The following is a 16,029-nucleotide window of genomic DNA, read 5'->3' as shown; positions in this document are numbered from 1 at the left end:
TATAAACGACTGCAAATACTGAATTAGACTATAGGCAAATGGTCATGGTTTAATTTTAAGACAAACAAGCCAAATCACAAACGACATGATATGACTTACGAATTTTACTCTTGTATAATAAAAATTTTGTTAAAGAAATATCTATTGAAATATGTTAAATCAGTCAGGGTTTCAATATGTAGACATTTATTGTATATAACGAATTACTATTATTTATTATGATTCGTTTTTTATATTCAATAGGCAACAAATCATCGTGTTAGCGTGAGTTGTCATTCAAACATTGAAAGCGTGCAATTAATGAGTTCGTTATTGATTGTATAGAGTGGAAGCATAATAAAATAGTTATGTAAACAGTGTACAAATGTGTTGGTATGTATGTACATAATGGTTGAAATTGCCCAGAAACAAGCTCTGGTAGTATTGGTGGTTAAACTCGCTTTGAGTGGTGGACTCCTCCAGGTTTAGCGGCTACCCAGAGGATACTTGGCCGCAAGCGACCGGCAGTAGTGAGCTGCTTGAAACGCATGCAAAAGAATCGCTCTGGCCATTCCCAGGTGAATGGCGGTCAGAAGCTTTCCCCACTTTCGTGGACTTCTACACACGGCTCCACCCGCTACTTTGGACTAGGTAGGCAATTGAAAAGTAAAGTCCTCTCTCGGCGAACGAAAATCATACTCTACAAGTCACTTATTGTACCCGTCCTGCTATATGGGGCAGAGGCATGGACCATGACAACAGCAGATGAAGCGGCTTTGGGAGTGTTCGAGAGAAAAGTTCTTCGAAAGATTTGTGGACCTCTACGCGTTGGCGATGGCGAGCACCGAAGAAGTTTTAATGATGAGCTGCACGAGCTCTACGCAGACATCCACATAGTCCAGCGAATTAAAACGCAGCGGCTGCGCTGGCTAGGCCATGTTATGCGAATGAAAGATGATGCTCCGGCCAAGAAAGTGTTTCTATCGGAACCCGCCTATGGAAGCAGAGGAGGAGGGCGCCCCCCACTCCGTTGGAAGAACCAGGAGGAAAACGAGTTAAACTCCCTTGGTGTAACCAACTGGCGCTGGTTGGGGGAGCGACTGGCGGACGGCCATAACCATTTAGACGGTTTAGCGCCAATTAAGTAAGTAAGTTATATTTCCGTGTAAAGTGTAGTGGGGTCAAAATATCCACCTTCCTTACCAAAAAATTGTGCACTTAGAATGAGTCTTATCTGCAGTTGCAGATATCGGCAGAAACATTTATGAATAGACTCTTCTTCCTCCTCGGTTTGACAGCTTATGCAGAGGAAACTCGTATGTATACATCAACGTCGATGCACAGTGCAGTCTCTGCAAAAAATGCTATTAGTCTAGGAAGTATCCGGCATGAGTTCCAAAAGGATAAGTTTTGATTTCTTTATATGGGTTGGAGTGATCCCTTTTGTTTGAGCATGTTTTATGGAGATACCAATTGTATCTTTGTATGTTTCACAGATCCTTTTTCTACTCTGCTTTATATACTTACGGATACTCCTCGACACGTCCACTATATCTCCCTCGGGTAGTGTCGGATATATCCTCTTTGTATTGCTGCGGGTGCTGGCGAGCCCCTTTTCACACCCCTACAGCTAATGTCGGAAAAGTCCTTTTTCTGCCCGTACGGAAATTCTTAAGGCCCACTTACAGAATGGCAACTTATCTTTCTAACTCAAAGTTAACTTGACATGAGGGGTTAAACTCATACATTTTAAAAAAAAATTTTAAATTAACTCTGAGCTAAAAATTAACTTGCCGTTCTGTAAGTGGACCTTATACAATATTTTAAATTGGGTTTCCCTTTTGCTATTGTAAGAAAAAAAATATTAAAACAAATAATACAATAATGGAACATATGGTCCTAGTATTTTAGGTTCGGCATCGCAATTTTCTTGAATCATACCTTTGAATACTTTTTCTTGCCGTTTTATTATTTTTTCTTAAAATTTGCTACATAAATAGGAAGAACATATTCAACTTAACGCATAGTCAATCCTATGGAATGTTTTCACTTGTGCTGATCTCAAATTGCTGTATATGGTTATGGTGTTTTTCCCGAAATGGTCATAAAGTATGACCATTAGAGGTCGTCATAAGGCCAATTGAGCTTATGGCAATTTGAAGTGGTTCTTGGTCGTTGAACTTATGTCATCCCACCCTCTTTTTCACAGTTATACCAAAAAACTAAATTATTTCGACATTGTTAAACTTCTCATCCAGAGCACGTTTTCCAAAAATGCTTAACGTTTCTTTGAGTATACTTTGTACAAAAAACTCAAAATGTAGTAAAGCTTATGGCGTTTTCTTTTCTGAAAATAATGTCGCCCTTTTTGTTCCTCTCAGCCTTGTCGTAAGTATCTGACAGCTCCGCAAATCCACCACTCAGATACCACTTGAAAAAAATGTAGGTGCACACTTTTAGGGCAACAATCCTACCGTGGTTGATTTGGAGGGCTCAAAGATCTTTATGGGCATTTTTGGATATGAAAGAATAAACCTACCTTCTTGAGCTAAACAAATCTGCAATAACAGTATTTAAGGGCTTAATCGTGGGTCGCTTTACTCTCTTAAAAAAAATTGTGCGATTAATCCTTAAAGCAAAAGTGATATCCTATGGTCCCTTTTGGACACAGCTGGATCTGCACAGAAGCAAAAACCTTCCACAGGCTTGACTATACGTTAAATTGAATATGTCCTTCTTATTTCAAAGGAATCCTCAGCGACCCAGCTCTTGATCTGATTTTGCACTGTAATGAAACCGGAACAAGTAAAAGTAGCGCCAGAGACTGGCCTTATGGTGACTGGGCAAATAAAATTTTTACCGTATGACCATTTCGGAAAGGCATGATGGCCACTTTGTCAATATCGTTGACATTGTAACAATTTGAAACTTTCCGTTGTGACCATTTCATATGGTCATAACTTCAAGACTGACCGTTGCACCATAGGAAATCAAGATATCGGACGGACTTTTATGATGATTTCATTTACCAAACCTTATTTTATATAATTTAGAAAATTTTTAAGATTTTTTTAAAGTTATTTGATAAGCCGACTTCTAATGTCAATATGTATTCAGTCCATGAAGGTATATATTCACTGGCCATAATGCATACATACATATGTACATATGTGCATAGATTCATACAAATGTATTATAATTCTGTGTTCCAGTAGGTCAAGGGTTAGGCTAAGTTATTTTCAATTCACATGAACAGCATCTTTTTGTTGCTGTGCATTTTTTATTTCTTACGCATATATATTATCTTTTACAGTTTCTTCTTCATTGTTCAGTAGTTGTTGTTTGTGACCACACTTATTTTAAATTCTATGCTGTCAACATTACGCAATGACAAGCGAATTTGTGAGAGATGACACCAACTATGAAGTTCTGTGAGGCGAATGCTACATCTTACGTACTGCATTCATATATTTAGTAATAACACATATGGTTTCTGCTGGTGTAGCATATCATTTTTATATAAACTTATTAATATAGTGAGCAAAACAACAATAAAGTTAAAAGAAATATATTATTTCAGTGACAGCAACGAAAATTACAAAAAAAGACATTCACTGGTCAACAAAGAACAGACAAAGGTCATATTGGCTTGCGTGCGTAGGGTCGGTCAATAAAATTGACACAAAGAATAAACTTGCGGAGCGGATTGAGTTTGTTTTTATCTTCCAAGAACGTTCATACCTACATATATAGGTTTATTTTGAATTGGTTTGTTATATTTTTTCTGCTACGATTTTTTTATTAATGCTTGCTCTCATATTAAACGGACTTTTAGTTCATTTCGAATTTGTTTGAAGGGTAAAAGTTTGCAGCATAAAAAACTTATCTTCACAAAAAAGCCAATGTCGTGGGGATCCGATTTTGTATAAACATCTTTTCAATTATCCAAATTCTCTAAGGTTCTATCCCGTACTTTCCTGATTAAAACTTTACAAGTGTCAAAAAACAATCACCTAGAGCGAAAGAGTAGCTAAAACCGCGGAATTTTCTTCTAACATAAAATCAAAGTAAGCCTCAAACATAAGTACATATATGAGCTGTCGTCAGCAACAACGGGATTTATTTTAACGTGCTCGTATATATAAAGAAGGACGTATGCCAATTGAATTTAAATTTGCAACCCGGAGTGTTCCTGTGAAGTTTCTTTTCGGTATATAGACCAGGGACTGATCTTTTCGAACAAATTCCGTTAATTGCTCGGTTTGCCTGAATTTTGGTATGTAGGTAGCAGTTTGCCTAGATTAGTATTTACGGCAGTTTTTTTCAGGAAATTGAGACTGACAGGGACTGGAACTGGGACTATTTTATTTATCATTTCTGAGCAATTTTGGATTACTTCGAGACTATTCCAAAGCCAATGTGAGACTGCTATAGGATAACTTAGAGACAATTTTTGAATAATTTCAAGAATGTTTCGGAGCCAATTTGGAACAATTTCAGAATCACTTCACTTATTTTAGGTATTATTTACCGGCAACTTTTAGATAATATCGAAACAATTTTTGGACTACCATGGAATCACTTCGATATTATTTTGTAAATTATTTTGAGACCAATTTAAAACAGTTAAATTATCACTCCGGAATTATCTTAGGTTTCCTTTTCTGGATCATTTCTAGGCTTTAGGACTGTTAAAGGATCATTTTGGGATTACTTGAAGACCGTATGAGAATTAATTAAGAACAATTCCCACTTCACAACTTCTGCATTATTTAAAGACTATTTCGAAACCACTAAGAAAGGGAATGGGATAACTTCGGTGGGGCCGAATACTAACACGATACGTGATCGAACTCAGTTTTCGAAATCACAATAGCTCCGAAATGGTGTATCGGATTAATAAAATATGTGAACTAGGGACAATGCGTACTTACAAGATCCATAAAAAATATGGTGGTTTTGTTTTTATATATTTGGATAGCCTAATTTTTATATCTTGAGTAAAAATAGTTTTCGATCCGTGTGTTACTATTCCATAGCAATATCTTGCCGTAAGAAACCAATCACCCATACCATATGTTTTTACCGCTACGTTTATAAATAATATTTTAGGACGAATTATACACATATACTTCATGCAAAGTGAATTGGATGTGATCCAAGTACTTTTCGCTGGTAGCTTGATAATATTGCGGGTACGAGGAAAAAATAATTTTAAACACAACGTAAAAGGATTTGAACGCATTTAAGGATTATATCGATCTAAATGATGTGGTATTTAAAGAAGCACGGGTTCATTCACATCATAATTGCAAATAAGCCACTTGAATTTGTCAACGAGCTTAGGTAAAAAGAGCCATGCTCTAGTGATTGTAAAAAAAAATACTTATTTTGTAATGTATATAATTATAATGGCAATGACAGTATGGTGTCGTATTGTATTATTAGGGTACAGGTAAAATATAATTTCCAAAGACCTAACAGTTCAGACTAAAAAACCTTATTTTTAAAAAAGTAATTTTACTAGGTTTCATATAAAAAATAAAAACCTCCGGGAGGTTTAGGCCGAGCTTCTTTTCCAATTTTTTTTCGTGCTACTTTTAAATTTCTGCTACAAATTTGTCTGATGGGAACAAGATGTTTTGAATCTTTGTTGAAAAGCTTTTCATGGCAGAAATGCATTCGGAGTGTTTGCCAAAGAATTGCGGAGGGGTTTCATTTTACAATATCACCATTCCTTAGAATATTTCTTTTGGCCTTCAGATTTTCCTCTAAAGACTCAGTTAAAAACAAGAATGAGTACAAAGTACTCGTGAAGTTCGATGTGCTAAGATACCTGTCTACGCCAGAAACTTATAATAAATTTTTTTCTGGTAACAACAGATCAACTAAATTATTATCGATCGCAAATAATTATTGTCGAGTTATCGTTTTTCTATCAGCTTCTGCTAAGTAATTAACAATAAGTAGGAAAACGAGTTACTAATGTACATATGAATGTAGGACGCCTATAGTTTTGTCTCAATTCTGACTTAAAGCTCTAATGAATATTTTGTCTAATGGCACAAACTCATTTACGACCAAAGATTTACAAGTTAACTAAAAAACAATCTAACACAAACAAGCTATACGTGCTATGAAACAAACCTTAACAAGACACCCTTCAACAATAATTAATTAATTTTCTTTGTTCAAATTGGCGAAAGTTCTTGGAAAGATTTACGAACCTCTATGCATTTTTGTTTTTGGCTAAAATCAAAAACAAAAAAAAAAAAACAAAAGAAGGGCAAAATTAATTTCTTCAAGTGTATCCAAAATAAGAAATTTTTAACCATAGTACAAAGGTAAGGGCACTGCTTAAGAGTTCACGTTCAAATAACAGTAAAAGTAATATCAAAAAATCTACACTAAAATAATTGAGGCTGGATTGGCGAATGATCTTTGGTATCCGCTAGGTAATCTAGCAAATATTCGTTTTTAGGGCGGAAATAATAATAAACAAGTAAGGAAGGCTAAGTTCGGGTGTAACCGAACATTACATACTCAGCTGAGAGCTTTGGAGACAAAATAAGGAAACTCACCATTTAGGAACATGAACCTAGGGTAACCAACTCTGGAATGGGTTTTTATGACATGGGTATCAAATGAAAGGTGTTAATGAGTATTTTAAGAGGGAATTGGCCTTAGTTCTATAGGTGGACGCCTTTTCAAGATATCGCCATAAAGGTGGACCAGGGGTGACTCTAGAATGTGTTTGTACGATATGGGTATCAAATGAAAGGTGTTAGTGAGTATTTTAAAAAGGAGTGGACCTTAGTTCTATAGGTGGACGCGTTTTCGAGATATCGCCATAAAGGTGGACCAGGGGTGACTCTAGAATGTGTTTGTACGATATGGGTATCAAATGGAAGGTGTTAATGAGTATTTTAAAAGGGAGTGGGCCTTAGTTCTATAGGTGGACGCCTTTTCGAGATATCGCAATAAAGGTGGACCAGGGGTGACTAGAATGCGTTTGTACGATATGGGTATCAAATGAAAGGTGTTAATGAGTGTTTTAAAAGGGAGTGTGCCTTAGTTCTATAGGAGCACGCCTTTTCGAGATATCGCCATAAAGGTGGACCAGGGGTGACTCTAGAATCTCTTTGTACGATATGGGTATCAAATGAAAGGTGTTAATGGGTATTTTAAAAAGGAGTGGGCCTTAGTTCTTAGGTGGACGCCTTTTCGAGATATCGCCATAAAGGTGGACCAGAGGTGACTCTAGAATGTGTTTGTACCATATGGGTATCAAATGAAAGGTGTTAATGAGTATTTTAGAAGGGAATTAGCCTTAGTTCGATAGGTGGACGCCTTTTCGAGATATCGCCATAAAGGTGGACCAGGGGTGACTCTAGAATGTGTTTGTACGATATGGGTATCAAATGCAAGGTGTTAATGAGTATTTTAAAAGGGAATTGGCCTTAGTTCTATAGGTGGACGCCTTTTCGAGATATCGCCATAAAGATGGACCTGGGGTGACTCTAGAATGTGTTTGTACGATATGGGTATCAAATGAAAGGTGCTAATGAGTGTGTTAAAAAGGGAGTGGGCCTTAGTTCTATAGGTGGACGCCTTTTCGAGATATAGCCATAAAGGTGGACCAGGGTGACTCTAGAATGTGTTTGTACGATATGGGTATCAAATGAAAGGTGTTAGTTAGTGTTTTAAAAAGGGAGTGGGCCTTAGTTCTATAGGTGGACGCCTTTTCGAGATATAGCCATAAAGGTGGACCAGGGTGACTCTAGAATGTGTTTGTACGATATGGGTATCAAATGAAAGGTGCTAATGAGTGTTTTAAAAAGGGAGTGGGCCTTAGTTCTATAGGTGGACGCCTTTTCGAGATATAGCCATAAAGGTGGACCAGGGTGACTCTAGAATGTGTTTGTACGATATGGGTATCAAATGAAAGGTGTTAATGAGTGTTTTAAAAGGGAGTGGGCCTTAGTTCTATAGGTGGACGCCTTTTCGAGATATCGCCATAAAGGTGGACCAGGGGTGACTCTATAATGTGTTTGTACGATATGGGTATCAAATGAAAGGTGTTAATGAGTGTTTTAAAAGGGAGTGGCCCTTAGTTGTATATGTAAAGTTATAATTTGTGTCAATAAACTAATCCAATTACCATGTTTCATCCCTTTTTTCATATTTCATACAGAATTATGGCATTTTTTTAATTTTTCGTAATTTTCGATATCGAAAAAGTGGGCGTGGTTATAGTCCGGTTTAGACCATTTTTTATACCAAGATAAAGTGAGTTCAGATAAATACGTGAACTAAGTTTAGTAAAGATATATCGATTATTGCTCAAGTTATCGTGTTAACGGCCGAACGGAAGGACAGACGGTCGACTGTGTATAAAAACTTTTCGTGGCTTCAACCGATTTCGCCCATTTTCACAGAAAACAGTTATCGTCATAGAATCTATGCCCCCACCAAATTTAACACGGATTGATAAATTTTTGTTCGGCTTATGGCTTTAAAAGTATTCTAGACGAATTAAATGAAAAAGGGCGGAGCCACGCCCATTTTGAAATTGTCTTTTATTTTTGTAGTTTGTCGCACCATATCATTACTGGAGTTGAATGTTGGCATAACTTACTTATATACTGTAAAGATATTAAATTTTTTGTTAAAATTTGACTTAAAAAAAATTTCTTTTTAAAGTGGGCGTGTTCGTTATACGATTTTGCTAATTTTTATTTAGAACACAAATAGTAATAGGAGTAACGTTTCTGCCAAATTTCATCATGATATCTTCAACGCCTGCCAAATTACAGCTTGCAAAACTTTTAAATTACCTTATTTTAGAAGTGGGCGGTGCCACGCCCATTGTCCAAAATTTTACTAATTTTCTATTCTGCGTCATAAGTTCAACCCACCTACCAAGTTTCATCGCTTTATCCGTCTTTGGTAATGAATTATCGCACATTTTCGGTTTTTCCTAATTTTCCATATCGAAAAAGTGGTCGTGGTTATAGTCCGATTTCGTTCATTTTAAATAGCCCAATGAGTGCCCACTTCGTAAGCATATGTGTTCTAATTACATATAAATGTGTATGTGGTATATTCTACAATCCTCTTCTTTTCTTTATTGTTCTGCAGCACTTTTTACATCCCTCTAGTTCACATTCATGCTAAATCATAATCTCCATTTCTGTTTATTCAGAAAAAATTATAATTTTAACATGCGCCAGGGTGTTTTTTTTCTTGACTTACCCATAACGTACTTAAGAAGATATACGCCTCTGCGAATACTCATATAACGTCTGAGTGGCGACAGTTTGACTGGTTCCACTAACGTCTGCCGCTACAAATCAAAGACAAAGCATAAGCTGGTGCGTATTCGTATCAAATTACCATAATGTGGATTTTTTCTCTGGAAGATTTTATATAACCAGTCGGTTATAATAAGCTAGCTGTGCAAATAAGTGAATGTGTTATTAGGAGGTTAACATTAGAGTGCAGCTCTTCACTCAAAAATATGGTCGAGGCTGCAATATTGCGTACCGGGAGTTCATGTAAGAAACATCGGAGGGGGGCTGCTGACTAAGCGATTGTATCGATATACATATGCGCGGCAGAGTAAGAACTATCCAGGAGCGAACTGCTAGTAAATATGAAAATAAATAGTAGGAAAAAACAAAGTGTCGTAGTAGTTTTCTTAAATCTATGTTTTGAAAAAAACATCAAAGTTTTAATATAAAAACGAATGTCTCTTCTACATGAGTCGCTTTTTTGGTAGATTTTTGACAATGAACTAAATTTTAATTCAATTGATGGTTGCATGTCCAAAAATCAAAAAGCCTGAATGTAAACAGACGAAGTTTAAAGAAATGTTCGTATCCTTATTCAAATTTCAATATTTCTCAAATCAAATTTTCTTAGAAACATATTCAAATAACCATTAATTTCTTTACAAAAAAGTAGTGGGGGACACATGCAATACTTTGAGAGCTCAGAGCTGCTGAGATTTGTTTACTAACCACTTTTTCGCAGATCGATAATAATAATAATAAATCGAACTAGAGTGTATTGACTCAAACCCGATCGAACAAATTGATTAAAAAACCAAACCAGGGATCCTTTTTGAACATGAGCCTTTAGTCAAATTGAGCAATGCTTTTCTGGGCATATTTCCTTCGCCGAATATCAATTTATTAAATAATTTGGCAATTGGCAGAAGGAAACTGTTTGACAACAGATAGATCATGGCAAGAGTGCGGGCTCAATTCCCAGTTAAGTGAGAAAAGTCTTTAAGAAGATTTTCAAGCTATAACCGAAACAGCTGTCGTCTTGCCCGTGCTGTTGTTGTGTTCATCGCATTTTGTTTATTAAATTAAAACTTAAAAACTGTTTTAGAAAATGTTTTGATAAATTAAATAGTAAGGGTACTCCCCGCCTAAAAACAACAACTGAATAAATTTCGTTGCCTTAAGTTAGCTAAAGTGTAGTGGTGCAATAATAATGTTCGGAAACGAAGTAAATCTACACGGTCGTAGTGAAGTTCCAACCCTGATTTACTGGTCTGAAATAAATCGCATGCAAAACTTCGGAATCGGGCTCTGTTCGACCTTCACAACAACAGCATCAGAACTTTACCGGAGTACAGCTGGATCCTCAACCACAAGAGTAGAAGAACAGCAAATTTGTTTGTTTCATGTAAAAGCTAAAAGAGTCATTATTTATAGAAATATAAACTGTGAATATCAATAGACGAGTACAATACCAAGGTTGACTATTTGGTTGAAAAAGCGTAGTAGCTATAATGCTATGTAATGCGTCTTCCAAATCCTTGAAATTGTTGTTCGAACGATGCCATTTTTATACCTTTCATGAACATGAAATATTAACTTTGGTCCGGTGTTTGTAACGTTGAGAAATATAGAAGATAGACTCACCATTAAGTATACCGAATTGATCAGGGCGACGAACTGAGTTGATATAGCCATGTCCGTCTGTCCGTCCGTCTGTCTGTTTGAACGCAAACTAATCCCTCAAATTTTGAGATATCTCAATGAAATTTGGCACAAGGAGGTATTTTTGTATTATATTAGACATTTATCAGATCCGGTACGATCGGACCACTATAACATATATCTCCCATACAACCGATCGTTCAGATAAGACGATTTTGGTCATTCCTGCCGCAATTTAGAAAGTATAAACGTGAAACTAGGTGATATATATTCTAATATATCATAGAAGATATCCTGAAAAAATCACTTTGATCGGAGCTATATATAGTTATATCCCATACAACCGATCGTTCAGATAGAAATATTTTTGGCAATTTCTCCCTTAATTTCCAATATAAAAACGTTAAGCTTGGTGATAGTTATTCTAATATATCATAGAAGATTTCCTGTAAAAATTATTTCGATCGGAGCTATATATAATATATATCCCATACAACCGATCGTTTTTTGCCATTTTTTATTTTTTATTTATCTTAAAAATCGTTCAGGTATGTGCATCTGTTCACTATATATTTATTATCTTATACATCCGATTATTTGGAGATTACGAACGGGATAAGATTATTGTTCAGCCCCATTTATGAAAGGTATGAAGTCTTCGGCACAGTCCCGTCCTTACTTGTTTTTGTTAAATTCCTTGGCTTCTTTTTGAGGATTTTGTGTTTAAGTTAACTTTGGAATAAGATCCTCACCAGAATAGGAGCTGACTGATTTCAAGCTTGAAATTTTTGTACAGAACGTTCTTTGTACCAAGTATTGGTATCGACGGGCATGAATCTTGTATGTCATATCATATGATACACTAGTCATTCAACATTTATTCTCAATTATTTTCTTTATAAAATCTGCTATATTTGTGATAATGCACTTGTTTAGAAGTTCTTTATTGTCTTTTAAGATGGTGCTGCTCGGTGAGTGATTTTTGGCCTGGTTGATGAATTATATAAACTTGAGTTGAAGATTTCAAAATCTACAAATAGGTATAAAATATTCAGAATACTCCTAGCCCTGTACTGTTTTAATTATTTTTTTCTTCGCTGTATTTTTTACGCTTTAATGTTTGTATGATATTCGTAAACAAATTATGACTAGCACAGCGACCTTTGCAGTCAGCTTATACTGCTTCCTACTTCATATGCATATTAAGAAGGAAGTCAAGCATGAACTTGCTTGCCATACTCAAGAAACCAGCTTAAAAATGTATGAAGCTATAAAAGAAAATTTCATAATTACATATATGACTTAGATTTTTGTCAAGGTTCGGATTTCGTTGGCTGTGTATATCGATTGAACCTTTTATCTACGTGCTTCTTATTCAGGGTGTCTTTCTATAAATGGGTAATACATTTGCACTATACTTCGTATTTTTCTTCTTCATACATCCCTTATACAGTATATATAGCTTTTTTAATTGGCTCCTTTCAGCCAGGGGCGGATCCAGCACGATTTGGGAGGGGAGGGGGCGATTTAAGTCAGCTTTTTATGTAAGATAAAGTGATCTTAAAATTTTTCATACAAGCACAGATACATATATACACTCATCTACAAAAGTCATCATCACTCAGATTTTTCCAGTTTTTACTAAGTTTTGATTCGACCTTCATTATTTTCGATATTTTTATAAAAATATGTATATAATATAATAATATAATAATATAACACCAACAATCCAAATATACACTTAAGACTTTTTAGAAAATTCGGGAAAATTCTGCGAATTTTCATGTAAATTTTTAGCTTTCAGTAAGAATTTGTAGAATTTATCTCTCAGAAAAATTCTAAAAATTCTTACCTAAAAGCTGAAAATTTGCATGAAAATTCGCGGAATTTTCCTGAATTTTCTAAAAAGTTTTAAGTTTCTATTTGGATTTTTGGTGTTATATAACAATACATATTTTTATAAAAATAGGGACAATAATTTAATTCGAGCCAAATTCCTCCAATCTGGTTCTTTGTACGGAAGCGAGAGCAAAAGTGATACAAAAAATAGATTTGTTTGCGCCACTAAAATATATACTTAAACCAGTACCGATTAACAAAAATATAGATTTTTCTCCAAGATATCACATTGCAATGCATATTCAGGCGGCTTTTTGGCCGAAGTGTCAGCCGATATCAAAACTATGAAATAAAAGATTTATTTTTATGTGTGTATATCTTTTTTCATAGTAGGGCAATAGGATCACTTAACACACGTTCTCAGATTTTTTAGCACAAAGAAATAATTATCACAGAATTTTAAGACGGAGCCAGTCATTGCTAAATTGACAAATAAACGATTGAATAAGAAGGCCTGAACCGTGATAAAAAATAAATAAAAACAAATATATACTTGGCGCGATTTATCTCAGAAAATATTTAGGCTGAGCTTCTCTTCAAGTTTGCATCTTGCCCCTTTTTAGCTTTTCCTACAAATATACGGGACGGGGCTTTAATTTTTTATGCCGACTTCGAACGGCATCTGGAAGGCAGATGAATTTTCAATGAGAAGGTTTTTAATGGCAGAAACTTTTCGGAGTGTTTCCAAACCTCTGTCGAGGGGAAACCCCGCTTAGAAATGCTTTTTTGTAATTGAATGAACTTTTTTCTTAAATTTTGATGTTTCTTTTGCGCGGGTCTTGAACCCAGTACCCTCGGTGTGGTAGGCGGAGTACGCTACCACTACACCACGGCACCGCCAGAGTCTTGAACCAGCAAAAGCAATAAGTTAAGCTTAAATTCCGGTTAAATAATTATAAGATGAAAATAACAAGTGTTCATTTTGTTTTGGGAAAACCCTCATTTTTTATCGATCTTGATGAGGAAGTTTATGTTTCATGAAAAATTTACGCTTATTGTGAACCCTAAACAACCTGTTGGAAAGGATATCTTATTATTCCGTTTTTTCGGGTCGTGTATTGAAAGCTCTTATACAGGTTTTGAAACATTATAAATGTGTCAATTAGGCTAATTCACGACTATTTTTATTAGTTATCTTAGCTGAAAAATACTAAAAGTTTATCCACATTTAAACAACTCTCCACATTGTTCATAAAGTACGAGCCCTCGACTATCAAATAATTTCTGCTGCATTAACCGAATTTCGGACCGGAGGAAGATAGGTTCAATCAACTACTTAGAGCTGCGCAAAGAAGTATACGTTGACTTAATTTTACATATTTTTTATCTTTATGTAGAATTATGTATAGTATAAGTCAGAGCGTGCCACAATTCCCAAAATAATAGAGATTTCCTGGCGTGAATGTATACTGCTGCAAAATAGTAAAAATAGTAACACATTAACGCGATGTAGGGACTAAAATTCGCGAAGGCCTATATAAATAATTTTTTTGTGACATTTTAAAAATATTGGTCCTTCTTTTGTTTTTTCAAAAAGAATTTTTGTCCAGAAAAAATATGTGTCGTGGCAACCGTGATCATGAAATAGTGACCAAGCCTGCCAAATTTCAGCGAAAAGGGTTGTGTACGAATAAAATAAGCTATATATTTGCAAAAAAGAGCTTTATATCTTATATCAATGGTATTTCATTTCCCAAGTGGATTTATAACCATAAATAGGAAAAACTTCAAATTAAAAAAATGGGCGTGGCGCCGCCCCTCTTATGACTAAGCAATTTTCTATGTTTCGGCAGCCGTAACTCGAAGAAAAATTAACGGATCGTAATAAAATTGGGTACACATATTTTCCTATAGCAGGAAATATTTCTAGAAAAAAAGACGAGATCGGTTAAGGACTAGGCCCACTTTTTTATAAACGATTTTTAAAAAGGTCGTGGGCGAATAAAATAAGCTATATCTTAGCGAAAAGAGCTTTATATCAATATAATTTTACTTTCTAAATTTAATTATAATATTAAATTGGAAAACACTAAAATTTTTGAAAATGGGAGTGGCACCGCCCCTTTTATGACTCAGAAATTTTCTATGTTTCGGGAGCCATAACTCGTAGAAAAATTAACATATCGCAATGAAATTGTGTACACATATTTTCCTTTTAGCAGAAAATATTTCTAGAAAAATGGACGGGATCGGTTAAAGACCACGGCAACTTCGATATAAAACAAGTTTAAAAGGGTCGTAGACTAGAATAATAAGCTACAACTTAGCAAAAAAAATAGTTTTGAATCAATGATATTTCACTTATCAAGTTTTATTGTAAGAGGAAATGGGGAGACATTTATTTTAAAAGGGCGGTGCCACGTGTTATGTAGAAAAGTAATTTATCTGAAATGAAATGTGCAATTGAAGCTCACGCTGAGTATATAATGTTCGGCTGCACCCGAACTTAGACACTTTTACTTGTTTCTGCTGATTTTACCCTCAGCGAAACAAATGGAAATTGAAAATAATTATATATATAGCTAAACTATTCATTTCATAAAATATTTCAAACGCATTATTATAAATTTCAGATCTTGGGAGGGGGGGGGGGGGGGGGGAGGATTAGGACGATCGTATACACTATACAAACATAAAAGCAAAAATTTTAAAATTGTATATGTAATTAAAACAAACTTTTATAATTTTCACAAGTTCCTGATCAAAGCGGGGGGGGGGGGGGGGGGGGTGGCATCGCCCCCCCTGCATGCGCCACTGCTTGTAGCTGACGTTGCAATCCTTATTTATGCTTCCAATTACCTGTAAGCATATCTGCCGCAACTGAGTCTGAATTTTTTTTTATTAATACGCTTTAATATTAATTTAAAAGAAAATTAAATATCAATTACTTTTAAGTGTGGCGTTGAGAAGCTACTACAAAACATAAAACATAACGCGACAGACAAAAGTCTGCGCAAAAGGTATGTTAAGTTAAAGTTGCAACCTCCACACACTTCTCAAATGTTTACATATGAAATTTGCGGGCTCGAGTCCCACTCCTGCGAAGACAGGCTTTGAATAGATTAAGGAGAAACAATTTAAACATCTGTTCCCTTGTATGTCCTGATGTGACGATGTTTAAAAATTTCCCTAAATATTTAATAAATTAAAACAAAAAATTGCTTGAAAAATGTTTTCACACTTTGAGCAATGAGGG

The 16,029-nt window shown here is 35.3% G+C and overlaps 1 protein-coding gene across 8 annotated transcripts in view; it reads right to left on the bottom strand.

Moving 5' to 3' along the window:
• Positions 1-16,029, bottom strand: part of kek5 (kekkon 5) — a 780,906-nt gene that overhangs the window by 493,796 nt on the left and 271,081 nt on the right. The gene's annotated exons all lie outside the window — the stretch shown is intronic.

The sequence above is a fragment of the Eurosta solidaginis genome, chromosome 4 (assembly GCF_040869045.1).
Source record: "Eurosta solidaginis isolate ZX-2024a chromosome 4, ASM4086904v1, whole genome shotgun sequence".
NCBI classification, from domain to species: domain Eukaryota; kingdom Metazoa; phylum Arthropoda; class Insecta; order Diptera; family Tephritidae; genus Eurosta; species Eurosta solidaginis.
This window is presented reverse-complemented; position numbering and strand designations above follow the sequence as displayed.